At 39.5% G+C, this 13424-nt stretch overlaps 1 long non-coding RNA gene across 2 annotated transcripts in view; it reads left to right on the top strand.

Annotated features, from left to right (window-relative positions):
* The window catches only part of LOC132015107 (uncharacterized), a 50716-nt gene that overhangs the window by 19478 nt on the left and 17814 nt on the right, over positions 1-13424 (top strand). For both annotated transcript variants that reach the window (XR_009403549.1, XR_009403548.1), the window contains 2 exons: positions 6805-6916; positions 8907-9160. This is a non-coding gene — a long non-coding RNA (uncharacterized LOC132015107). The remainder of the gene's footprint in view (positions 1-6804; positions 6917-8906; positions 9161-13424) is intronic.

Raw genomic sequence — 13424 nt, forward strand, 5'->3', positions numbered from 1 at the left:
AAAAAAATTAAAAAGAACAAGAATAGTGAGAACAAATTAAAAGTAAAAGTTATATCTGGGGTGCCTGGGTGGCTCAGTGGGTTAAACCACTGCCTTCAGCTCGGGTCATGATCTCAAAGTCCTGGGATCGAGTCCCGCATCGGGCTCTCTGCTCAGCAGGGAGCCTGCTTCCTCCTCTCTCTCTGCCTGCCTCTCTGCCTACTTGTGATCTCTCTCTGTCAAATAAATAAATAAAATCTTAAAAAAAAAAAGTTATATCTGTGAAATATACAGCTTTTAGGGCAATACTGGGAGCTTAATATATTGGTTTCCCCTGATATTGAAGTTTTACAGTTTTATGGGGACCCTGTGGTGGTTGTCCTCTCCTTCCTTTGGCTGGGTTTCTGGGGGAGGGGCCTGCTGCTTTGTTTCTCAGGCAGTCTTGCTTGGGTTGAGTCCTTCTGCCCCCTATCAAGAGGCTGGGTTCTGTGGAAACTAGTTTTCCTGGCTTTTGTTTTCTGGAGGTTTTTTGTTCTTTGGCAGCTTTTTGTGGCTTTTCAGAGGTTTAGTGGAAAGTAAACTGCACCCAGACCTCCATCTCAGAGAGAAGCCTCAGTCTGCTCCCCTTTGGGTGGTCCAGAACACACATCTCCCCCTTTGCAAACTCCACTGAGCTGTGAATCCTCCCACAGGCAGTGCATGTCCCAGCCACTGTCTGAAGGGTCACCTGAAGCGCCTGCCTGTCCTTGCACCCTGTGCCAAAACCACGAGTGACATTGGTCCAGGGAGCCTGCTTCCTAGGGCTGCTATTGCTGGGATTGCTTTCTGGGATAGTTCCTTCAAGTCTGGGCTGGAGTGTTCACTCTTGGCTAGTCTTAGAGACCACCGACTAGCACCTGCACAGAGCTCTCTCAGGTGCAGGTGGGGAGCACGGTTCAGACCCCAGTACTGCAGTGAGAGCAGAGTGCAAAAGGCTGTGGTTCTAGAGAGCATCCACCAGACACCCTCAATCCATGCAAGCCTGGGGTCTCCAGGACCAGGAACTGGAGGCTCTGCCACCACACTGTCTCTGGCACGGGTGGTCACTGGCAATGGCCATCCTGGGTCCATGAGCTTAGGGCCATGCCCATGACCGTCTGATTCCACCAGTTGCCCTTTAAGATCTTTTGCTCTTTTTGAGTGCTTTTAACTAGACTCCAACTCAATGCTTGTACCCAATCACAGGGCACTTTCCTATTGGGGTATTACTTTCCACTGGGTCGCTTCTGGTGGCTCCTTCTCCCTTCTCTTTATCCTCCGATATCAGTCTGATCATTCCCAGTATGCTTTACCTGTCCACTGGCATCTTCTGTCCCTGTAGAGATCCAGAAGTGTATAATCCTACATCTCAGGCTGGTTTCATAGGTGTTCAGAGTGTTCTTGTAGATAATTAGCTCACTTAAGGAGACTGGTTGAAACAAGGTCTCCTACTTCTCTGCCATCCTGCCCCTCCTTTCCTCCCATTATTTTTAATCTTTTCAAAGAACCAACTCTTGTTCAATGGTCTTGCTGATTTCCTTTTAAGTCTCTATTTCATTTATTTCTGCTGTACTCTTTGTTGTTTCCTTTCTTCTATGAACTATGGGCTTCATTTCTTCTTCTTTCTTTAATTCCATGTTAGGTAAAGTTAGATGATTTATTTGAGACTTTTGTTTCTTGAGGTGGGCATTTATGGTAGTGAACGTCCCTCTTAGAACTGCTTTGCCTGCATCCCACCAATTTTGGTGTGCCATATTTCCATTTTTATCTATCTCAAGGTATTTTTTAAATTTCTCTTTTGATTATATCTTTGACCCACAAGAAGCACAAGGTTGTTGGTTGTTCAGTAACATGTTTAATCTCCACATATTTGTGAGTTGGTTAGTTTTTCTCATGCAATTATTTTCTAATTTCATACCACTGTTTCCTACCATTGTGGTCAGAAACAATTTTTGCTGTGACTTCAATTCTCTTAAATTTATTAAGACCTGTTTTTTGGCAATACATAACCTATCCTGGAAAATATTCTGTGTACTTGAGAAAGATATGTATTCTGTTGTTTTTGGGTAGAAAGTGCTGTAAGTATTTATTACATCCATTTTTTCTAATATGTCATTTAAAGCCTGTGTTTTCTTATTGATATTCTGTTCGGATGATCTATTCTTTAATGTAGGGGTATTAAAATCCCTTATTATTACTATACTGCCAACTATTCTCCCTTTAGGTCTGTTAGTATTTGCCTTAGGTATTTAGATGCTCCTATGTTGGGTGCATAAATGCTTCCAAATGTTTCATTTGTAAATGTTTCATTGGAACTTGTTGGTTTGGCCTCTTTATTGTTATGTAACACTCATTATTACCTCTTATTATGTTCTTTGTTTTATTTAATTTTTTAAGAGGTTTTATTTATTTACTTGACAGAGAGAGACACAGTGAGCAAGGGAACACAAGCAGGAGGAGTAGGAGAGGGAGAAGCAGACTTCCTGAGGAGGGAGCCCAGTGCAGGGCTTGATCCCAGGACCCTGGTATCATGACTGAGCCGAAGGCAGACACTTAACAACTGAGCCACCCAAGTGCCTACATTCTTTGTTTTAAAGTTTTGTTTGATACAAGTACAGCTACTCCAGCTATCTTTTGGCTTCCATTTACATGGAATATATTTTATATTCCTTCATTTTTAGTCTATGTGTGTTTTTATATCTAAGGCAAATCTCTTGTAGGCAGCATAGAGATGTGTCTTGTTTTGTTTAGTGTTCTTTCCATTCAGTTACTCTGTGTCTTTTGACTGGAACATTTAGTCTATTTATATTTAATATAATTATCGATTATTATGTACTTATTGTCAGTTTGTTGATTGTTTACTGGCTGTTTTTGTAGTTCCTCTCTGTTTATTTCTTCTTCTCATTCTTTCCTATGTGTATTGATGCCTTTCTTTAGTGCTATACTCATATTCTTTTCCCTTATTTTTTGTGTATTTAATACAGGGTTTTTTTTGTTGTTACCATGAGGCTTACATATAACAACTTATATTTATAAACATCTATTTTAAGTTGAACATTTTAAGTTTGATCCTAAAGATCAACATCTTTACACCCAAATTTTATGTATTTTTTAAAGATTTTACTTATTTATTTGACAGAGAGAGATCACAAATAGGCAGAGCAGCAGGCTAGTGGGGGAGGCTAAGTAGGCTTCCCGCTGAGCAGAGAGGCTGATTCAGGGTTCGATCCCAGGACCCTGAGATCATGACCTGAGCTGAAGGCAGAAGCTTAACCCACTAAGCCACCCAGGCGTCCCCCAAATTTTATTTTTTTGATGTCAAATTTTACTTACATATCAATGAATTATTATAATCATAATTACTTTTGCTAATCTGTCCTTTTACCTTCATGGTAGATTTATAAGTGATTACTACCTTTGCCATATACTCACATCTCCAGTGAGACTGATTCATCCTTATGCTTTCTTGTTACCAGTTAATGCCTTTCTTTTCAACTTAATAAATTTGCTTTACCATTTTTTGTAAGTCCTTTTCTCCCCCCCCCCCCCCACCCTTTTGTGAGACCATTTTAGTTGTCATGAATTTCTTAGTTTTTGCTTGTCTGGAAAACTCCTTATCTCTCCTTTAATTCCAAATGATAACTTTGCTAGGTAGAGTATTCTGGTTGGAAGTTTTGTTTCTGTTTTTTCTTCTTTCAGCACTTTAAATATATCATGACACTCTCTTTTGGCTTGTAAGATTTCTGCTGAAAAAATCTGCTGATAATTTTATGGGGACTCCCATGTATGTAACAAGCTGTTTCTCTGTCTCTGTTTCTCTTTCTTTAAAACTATGTTCCTCTCTCAATCTCTTCTTGTAACCATACCTCTGAAGGTATGGTGAAGTCCTAATAACCTATGTAGCCAATGTAGAAAAATCATTCAGAACACATTGACCTAAGTTTTTTTTGTTTTTATTTGAAAGTTATGAGTATTAAAAAAGCTCTGAACAAGGGTTCTGTCTCAGAAAAAGAGTGGAATTGCATAGTGCTTTAGCAGAAGGTATCAGCTGAAATCAGCTACTATCAGCAATAGTCAAGCAAAAATGGTTCTCAAAAGAGGAAGGAATTCCTCTGATGGATTAATAACCACTGGGATGGAGAGAAAGATCTAGCAGATGAGATCATGGGCAAGAGGGTATGAGAGGAACAGCTCTGGAGGGAAAGCCATAGGAAAGATGCAGTAGAAAATTCTCAGTCCTTCTGATGCTTTATACCTTGAAGTTTCTGTCTCTGCTTTTTAATTTCCTATGTATCTAGCCCAAATCCCTGAGCTTCTCATCCACTTCCCATACCCTAACTTCTGATCACTTATCATGCCTCATGCTTCAGCAAGTTGCTGCAACTGCCAAATATATGTAAGTACTAATATCCTTTTTTATCCTAGTGTTAGACAGTTTACCCTTTGCTCCCATAATCTGTCAGGGTTCATCATTGAAGAACACATTTTATGATGTTACCAAACACACTAGCTTCTTTCTTAACTGGTCAACAGCCACAGTGTTGAACCCTTCTAAGCTATGTCCTACTAGTACAGATAACCCTGAGCTTTGTGTAACTGGTCAGATTGTGTGCCTGCCCTCACTGTGGCAGAGAGAACTTTTGCCTTAGTAAGCAGATCTCCACTGGGCTTGCTTCTCTTTCCTACTGTTTCCATTATACCAAGATTATGGATTATTTCACATCTAGACATAATTCTTCCCAAGTCTCAAAGGTAAGATAGATAGGATTTTGAGAGATAAGATATAAGAAATATAAAAAAGAGATGTAATGAGATATAAAAAAGAAAAGCTGATAACAAAAGTACAAAGGGGAAAAATGAATTCAAGAAGCTGCAAGTTGCCTGTTGTGACCATTGTAGCTAGAATGGGTCATGGAGAGCTTATTTAGCAAAGTAGACAGGGATGCAATAGGAACTAATGTGCACCTTTGATGAGGGAAGGAGCCAGTGCTGCAGATTGCTGATCACCCCCGACTGACATTCTCTTTCTTCTTGCAACTAAAGAATCTTTTCAGTTGCAACTGGGCATGTAGCCACCAACCTCGACTCCCTTTCAGCTCGTGACTATGCTCAGGCCAAACGTGTTATATCTGTAGTCACTGGGGAAAATTCCTTGCAAAGGAAGTTGTCCTTTATCTTTCCTTTTTGTGCTGACAGAAATTGGTGAGCATTGGGTCTGCTGTCTCAGACCCCAAGGTGAATTCATGATGAGAATATTAGGGTTACACCATCGGTCCTGGATCTTTGAGCTTTTATGTAAGAAAACAATAAACTTTTATCATATCTAAGCCTCTGTTTTGGGGCTTCTTTTTACACAAAGTAAAGAGCCTTTGAAGTAAATTTTAAGGAAAGGTTAACATTGCTAAGCCAAAAGGAATAACACCAATCAAGTAAGAGTTATCATGAAGCATGTTCAAGCCCAAACCAACCCTGATGCCAGGATGAGTCTCATAGTTTCTCCTGCTTCAGTGCTTTTTCTGGCCAGTATCATGTTAACATAAATACCTCGAGCCGAGACACCTCTTCTTCTTTCTCACTGAGCTTGATTGGTTTTATCTTTTAGAAAACTAATTGGCTTCAGAACATAATATTGCCTTTTGGTGTCAGCATTCAGCAGCAGGGCAAGCCAACACCCATTTTTTGATGTGATATTCCGCTCCACATAAAGTACCTCTTTTATGCTCCCACCAGAGTAGCTCTTAGCCCTTCCCCTAGGCATTTAAATTAAAACATTGTTGATTGTTCATACAATCCCTAAAAGGGAAGACCAGAGTTTTCTAATATAATTATCTGCCCAAGCAAATTGCTTCATTAGAAGTCATCACTTAGATCAGATTATGATCCAGGGTCCTGGGATGGAGCCCCGAATAGGGCTCCCTGCTCAGTGGGAAGCCTGCTTCTCCCTCTCCCACTCCCCCTGCTTGTGTTCCCTCTCTCGCTGTGTCTCTGTCAAATAAATAAATAAAATCTTAAAAAAAAAAAAAAGTCACTTAGAAAGTATCAGAAAAGTGGGTACCAAGCAATTCAGTTTTCCTAGGAATTTTAGTAGCTGAGGACTTCTTCCCAGCAAAGGCAGCTCTGTGAAGAGTGCTCTCAGAAGATTTTTTGTCAAAGGCTAGCACTAACAATGGGCAAGGCCCTTTGCAAGCATTATCTGCTGTAATGTTTCTAGGACCCAAAGAGGGAGGACTCTTTACCACCCATTTCACAGAGGAGAACACTGGTCTAGCAAGGTTGAGGGACCTGCCCAAGGTCACAGTAAGTGGTAGAGCTGATAGTCAACCTCAGTGAGACTGACTTCATAGCCCTGGGTTTAACATACTCACTATACTGCCTCAACATATTATGGCTCATATGAGGAGCTGTGTTCAGCCTACCCTTGCCTCTCAGGATGGGCATGGCATTGAATGCTAATTCCCCATCTGCAAATAGGAGATTTTATATTGCAGAGCAGTATGTAATTGTAGCTGAAGTGCACCTATTCTTAACCCTGGAAAGGCAATGATCAGAAGGAAATACATGCATAGTAGAACCAAAGTTTGATAGATGTTTCTGAGATAAAAATTATCCACAGTTTCTAAAAATATCTGAGCCTAACCTATCATTTCATTAGTTATAAACCAGGTTGATATTTCTTAATACAAATCATGCCAAATCCAGTTTTAGGATCATTTCCCTTCCCTTTGAAAATGTGTTCTTTTAAAGTTTTAAAATAGATATTTCCTACACCTCTTCTAAACATATCACTCTTATTTTTTTCCCATTTAGAGATCATTTGAATTCGAAGTATAAAGAAAACCTGGAATGACCGGAGCCCAGGAACAAGTACAGCCGCCTTTGGCTGTGATTTCATCAGTGGGTCTGGCTGTGAATTTTTCAAGTGAGTAGCCTCTGTAACAAGCTGCTTCTTTTCCCAGTTATCATAATAGAAAGGGCATGATCCAGAATCTGGTTGCAGAGGGAGGGCCGCGTGACTGTCGGATAAGAGGAGGAGTTGCTTTGCAGGCATGCCTGTGACTCAGCTCTGTGAAATTCACCAACAGCCGTCCCCTAGATAAAGACAAGTGACAGAAGGAGAAATCTGTGAAAGTCTCTTAATGGAGAAGGAGGAATCTGAGTACTGATTCCAGCTGATCTAGATAAGAACTGGTTGAAGTCTTTTTTTTTTTTTTTTGTATGCTACTGAGATTAGTACAATTGATGATCCTCTAAATTTTTGTGAGGTAACCAAATTCTTTGGCTTCATGTGTGGCTCCCAGCTCAATGTTGATTTCTCTCTTCTGAGCTATAGAAATTGGGTTGCAGGTTCTTCATGAAACTAACCACCTAGTGCCATACTGAGCCTTAAAATCTAGTTGTTTATGTCAATAATTTTTTGTCCTTTATTGAATTCAGTTTTTCAAAGCTTTCTGTGCCATACTTATATTTGTTTATGCTTGAGATTAGTGTTTTGCAATAGATGTACATATACTTATTGAATAATGAGGCAGAAGGATTGCTCTCTTTCTTTTAGGTGTTCTGAAGAACTTTACATGTAGTTTTCAGAGTTATTCTCTTGTTCTCTGACTATAGGCTGCTTAGTGAAATTGATTGTATTTGATCATTTATGACCTACAAAAACAAGTAGATCCATGGTTCACCTTAAAATGTCCACATAACAGGACCTTCATAAAATATGAAATGAAAGTTACATTAATAAACATAACTTAATGGGAACTGTATATTATATCTAAAACCCTACTTGAATTTCTATGATATGAGCTTCTGAGCATTGATCCTTGAGTCTATCTCTCTCAACACATAAACTCCCTGCTTCCGTAAGAAATATATTTATGTCCTGGTTTATGTTCCACAATACAAGAAGATACTACTTACCACCTAGATTTATTTTTATGTTTTTCAGGGAAATTTATAAAAGCAGCTCTAGCTTGAATGCAAGGTATACTTCTAAGAACTATTTTACTTTTGGTTAGTAGATTGCATAAATATTAAAATCATAACTCTTACTGCAGAATAAAATATCAAGTATTTACCCATCCACTTAACAAGTCTTTCCTACATGCCCAACATAGGGAGGCAGAAGTATGGAGCTCATGGACTGTGGGGACACAGACATGAATAAGGTGCTCTCTATCATCTTAAGGAATGTACAAAAAAATGAATGATATCCTGCACATATATTTCTGTCACTTAAATCCTTAAGTTATGTAATCATTCTCTAATGATTTAAGCTCTGATTTACTGGTAAAAGAAAGTTCTTTCATCTATGATTATAACTTACCTTCTAGGTAATGTTGACCTAAAACTTGTGTTCATTACCCTCTAAGGCTTAAGTTCCTTTATTATGTTCAAATCTTTCATTTCTAAGCCTGTGTCTAAGTGAGGAAAATGCTTTAGGAACTAAATGCTGCTTTTATTTCAAGGAGCCTTTCAGAGATCAAAAAATAAAGCAAAATAGTTCACAGAGAAGTACTAATTAGTGCTAACTCACTTTTACTGCTTCCTCTTAAAAGCTATTTAAAAGAGCTATCAAGTAAATCTGTGAGCATTCCCACTTACAAGTAATGGAGGTGGAGGGCTCTCTGCTGCTCCCAAAGGCTGTGACAGGCCTGATATACTTGCATGGAGAGAAAGTGAGCCTCTTACTGAGCAGTGGGGGGCACGTTACAGCTTGGTAGTAGTATCATAGGCTGCTTCTAAAATGGCTCCCAGTCTCCTAGAATTCACGCCCTTCAGAAATCCCCTTCTCTCGTGGCCTCCTTTGAGAAAGAGAACAGAGTGCAAGTCACGTCATTTCCAAGATTGGGTCATAAAAATAACGGTGGTACTCCATCTCCCGATCTCTCACTTGCATATTCTGATGAATCCAGGTGCTAGAAGCAAATTATCCTTTGAAGAGGCCAGTAGTAAGGAACCGAGGGCAGCCTCAAGCCATTAGTCAGTGTGGCATCCTGTAGGGAACTGGGTCCTACCAACAACCAGAAGTGTGAGCCTGCGAGCACATCCGGTCCCAGCTGAACCTTGAGATGGCTGCACCTCAGACAGTGTCATGGCTGCTGCCCGTCAGAGGACCAAGCTCACCTGCATGGGATCCCTCACTCAGAGGGACTGTGAGCCAGTAAATGTAAGTTATTTTAAATTACTGCATTTCACGTCAATTTATTACGTGGCAAGAGATAACCAGTACAAATTCCTACTTCCTAGGGTTGAAAGGAAAGACTTTAGCTGTGAAATAAGATGGTGGAAGGAAATGGAAAAGACAAAGACACTTAGGATGGCTGAATCGAAAGAGGGTAGATGAGGCTCATGACCACAGGCATCTTTTTTCTCAGTCAAGAATTTGAGTCAGGTGAAATAAAGGAGTACAACAAAACTAAGAGCTTTGTAACAGTTCAGTCAGAACAACTCCAAAGACAGTTAAGCATTGTGGAAAGTCTTTTCTATTTATCCTTAAATATTGTGCATCAACACAATATGTATGAACATGATCAACTCCAACGACAGTTATAGTTAACTTTGAAGATACTCAAATGATTCATCAAACTAGATTCATCAATGCAAACAATTCATCAAACATGCACATACATATGTTATCTTGGTGACTCCCTAGGTAGGTGAACTATGGAAAATTATTTTACACCACCCTAACCCTTTTCCTGTATGTCTAAAAGGAACACTGTACTACCCACCACCCAGGATTGTAGAAATGAGAAAAGGGATTAAACCAGCCAATGCAGTATCTGCCACATGAAAATCAGCTCCTATCTGTATGGTCTAATTTCTCTCTTACATCATATAGATAGAGTATAAGAGTCTCATTCACTGATTATGGCCACTCAGTGTTTAACTTGAATAATGAATGTCCAAGTGTTCACAGGAGTTTTTGAGAAAGGCTGTGAGGAGGCTGGTGTGTCTGAGCATTAAGTCTTTACCATTTCTATTTTGACGAGACGGTTTTCTAATCACAGACAGAAGGTTCCTTATTTGCTTCCAAGTGTGGAATTTGGAGTTCACATTTCAGAAAAGAAATATATTTTAACACCCACTCTTCCACACATATATAGATCTAAGTCTGTGACATGCTATCTTAGCTGAGCTCTGAATTTCCTGTTTGGGGCTGCCTGAAACAGGATTGCTACTTGCAAATAACCACAGAGCCTCTTTCTCTCTCCCTCTCTCTTTTTTTCCTTTCTCTCTCTTTCTTTCTGTGTCCTCCTCTTCTTCCTTCTCTCTCCTTCCCCATTTATTCCTCTCTTTCTCCTTTCTTCTCTCCTTCCTGTCTTCCTTCTTTCCCTCTCTACCTCCCCTTCCCACATCTGAGGTAGCAGCTGACAAATTATTGTGTACTTTTTTCCACGTGGATTGTTTTTCTCATGTGGCATCATATTTTCATCTAAATTAACCTTTCAGGATAATCATGTTGTGTTTGAATACACCAATGCCAACAATTAAACTAAGGGAGGACAAAGTCATTACCTAATGAAACATACTTCTTCCTGAAAAATGGCTGTCCTAGGATCACTAATTAGCCAGGACCTGTAATATATAACAGCTGAAAAGCAATGAAAACCAACACTGTAAGTAGAAAGGGAGTTTATTAGAAGGATGTAAAGGCACTCAAGACTGAAGGGAGAACTGAGAACCAAACTTAAAGGGAACAACTTTTCAGCTAGAGGGGCACGGTCTCCATAGCAAGGACCGCCAGGCAGTCTTCTTCAGGCACAACTGTGGGAATGAATAAAGAAATGAACATAGTTGTCATTTTTGTTTTCCTCTCCATTTGTGACATTCAAATTTCATAAATTTCAAAGTTCTGAGACCAAGTTTGATTAGGTGAGCATAGGTCTTCCAGACAAACCTCTGTTTTCATCAATGAAGCAAATCAATAAATCAATAAATCACTGTGAAAGAGACTCCTGGTACATTGTAAGCTTCTGAGAAGTTGGGTTGAGTTCTAAGGTAGATACTATACCTTAACTGACTTCCCTTCCAAGGCTGTATATGCTTTGGAAGACCTAAATTCTCAAGAAAATCTCAGAGCACTAGTGGGAAGTAGAAATGGATGCTGGCTAGCTTAAAATGACCAATATCAATCACATGTAATTTTTATACATTGATTTGACAGAAAGACCTATATGTGAGATCCAGGCTTTGAAATTCTGGGCTGTCATCCTAAGCTCAGGTGAGAAGAAGTATTCCATTGTCTCTCCGAACAAGACTCTAGAGTTGGACTGAATGGACTCAAATCCCAGCTCTGTAGTTCCATGACGAGAACACTGTGACACATTGCCTGTCCTTGCTATACCTCCATTTCCTCATCTGTTAAAGGCAATAGTAAGCATACCTGCCTCAAGGGGATGCTGTTGTAATGATTACTGGTGTTGTATGTGCAGCAGTTAGTAGACACTCAGTTATGTTTGCTGTAAAGTGACAGAATGTAGGGTTAAACATGTGGAGTCATGAGACCCAGGAGGAAGCTCAGTCATCTGGTTGGTGATCATCCACTGGGTTGTAATTTGGGGAGCCAAACCCACCAGTAAACAAACTGCAGACTGACGCAGTTAACAAAATTCAGGTGCCATCAATCATGGAGGCCAGGGCCAGCTGTGAGAATGACACCAGGTGAGCAGGCACATGAGAATCAGGACGCATGTTCTAGTGAGAAAGATAGGGGTAGAAACAATGCAGAAATGGAGGTTGTTTTTGTTTTAGTTTTTAAAGCACAGCAGTTTCCAGCGGGGATGACATATGTTGTCTGGGGCTAGCAGGCATGTGCAGGAGTGATGGGAGGAAACAAAGAAAGGTAGTTTATAAGACACAAGAACTCGGAAGGTCTTCAGCATGATGCCTAGGACAGTAGACTTTATTTTGTCAAAAGTAGGAAGACGGCAGGATTAATGTGTTAAGTAATAACATACCACTGGTTTGACCAGAGTGAAAGAAGATGGGTAATAGGAGGCCAAGCAATAATGTAGGGCTGATATGATTAGGGCCTGAAATTAGATTGTGGTAGTGGATCCAATGCAGAATCACAGGATTTAGTGGCTGATTGAATTTCATCATGAAGGACAGCAAAAATCAAACATGACTCTCAAGTTTCTCACTGGAGTAGGCGGGAGGGTGATAACACCATTAATCCCAGGAACAGAAACAAATGGAAAAAATAGATCTGTCTAAGGTAGGGAGAAAAACCTATTGCAGACACATTCACCATCTGAAGTATTTATAAAAACTGAAGAAGGAACTAAAGCGCATAAAATGATCCAAAATTCCGTATTTGTGTTGCGTGGTCTTACACGTGGAAATTAATTCTGTTACCTCAGCTCTTGTTTGTTTTGTCTTGTTTTTTTTTAGCTGCTGTCTCCTAAAACATAGTTCCAGGGCTATCATTGAATGAAATACAGTTTACTTGGATGTGCTTTAGTATAAAATTTTTCTTCCTCTGGCTGCTGATTTTATGTTCTGGAACTAACTGGAGCTCTGTTCATAATCTACCAGACACAGTTTGGGTTTACAGTACTTAGTTTTGAAGTTAGTGGCCAAGATGGTCTCATTTTGAAAAGTCTCTGAGAAGATAATTTTTGCATTCGGAACAGCACTTGCAAAGTCTTTTCCATAAGTTTTTAACTTGAAAGAGAGTACCCCTGGAAGAGAGGAAAACTTCCCTAAACACAGGATCAATGAGGAAAAGAGCAAGAAATCTGAATGTTCTGAGGACCTGTCGGTCAGGTGGGTCATCAGTTTGTTAGAATGAAGAGAATGTGTTAGAATGTTGAAAACTACTTGTAGTCAACTAACTCTTCACACCTCATTAGTTAACTGGCATCATTAGGATTATTTAAACCTTAGGAAGTCTCCTAGCCGACTTAATTGCTTAGCCAACAGTTTTTTTTTTTCTTTCAGCTTTTTTGAGGTATAACTGCTATACCAAGAGAATTGCATATAATTAAAGTGTATAATTTAGTGAGTTCAGAGATACGTATATACATGTTGCTGTACCACAATAAACATATCCATCACTTCCCAGAGTTTCCTGTGTCCCTTTGTTTGTTTGTGGTAAGCACACTCATGAGATCTACCCTCTTAATAAAATTTTAAGTACACGTACCTTACTGTTAACTGTAGGCACTATAGTTAATTGTATAGCAGATCTTTGTAATGTATATTGTCTAACTATAACTTTATATTACTGGACAACCTCTCCCCCATCACCTTCTCCACATCCTCTGGTGACTATCATTCCATTGTCTTCTTTTATCCTTTTGTTTATTTTACATTCCCTAAAGTTTAAGAATCTCTGGACCCAGTGTTCGTTATCTAAATTTGAGAGAATAAGTTGAGAGTATTTCTTTCAAAAGGACTGCTAAAATACTATACACACCCCCCCA

Source organism: Mustela nigripes, chromosome 4 (assembly GCF_022355385.1).
Source record: "Mustela nigripes isolate SB6536 chromosome 4, MUSNIG.SB6536, whole genome shotgun sequence".
NCBI lineage: Eukaryota > Metazoa > Chordata > Mammalia > Carnivora > Mustelidae > Mustela > Mustela nigripes.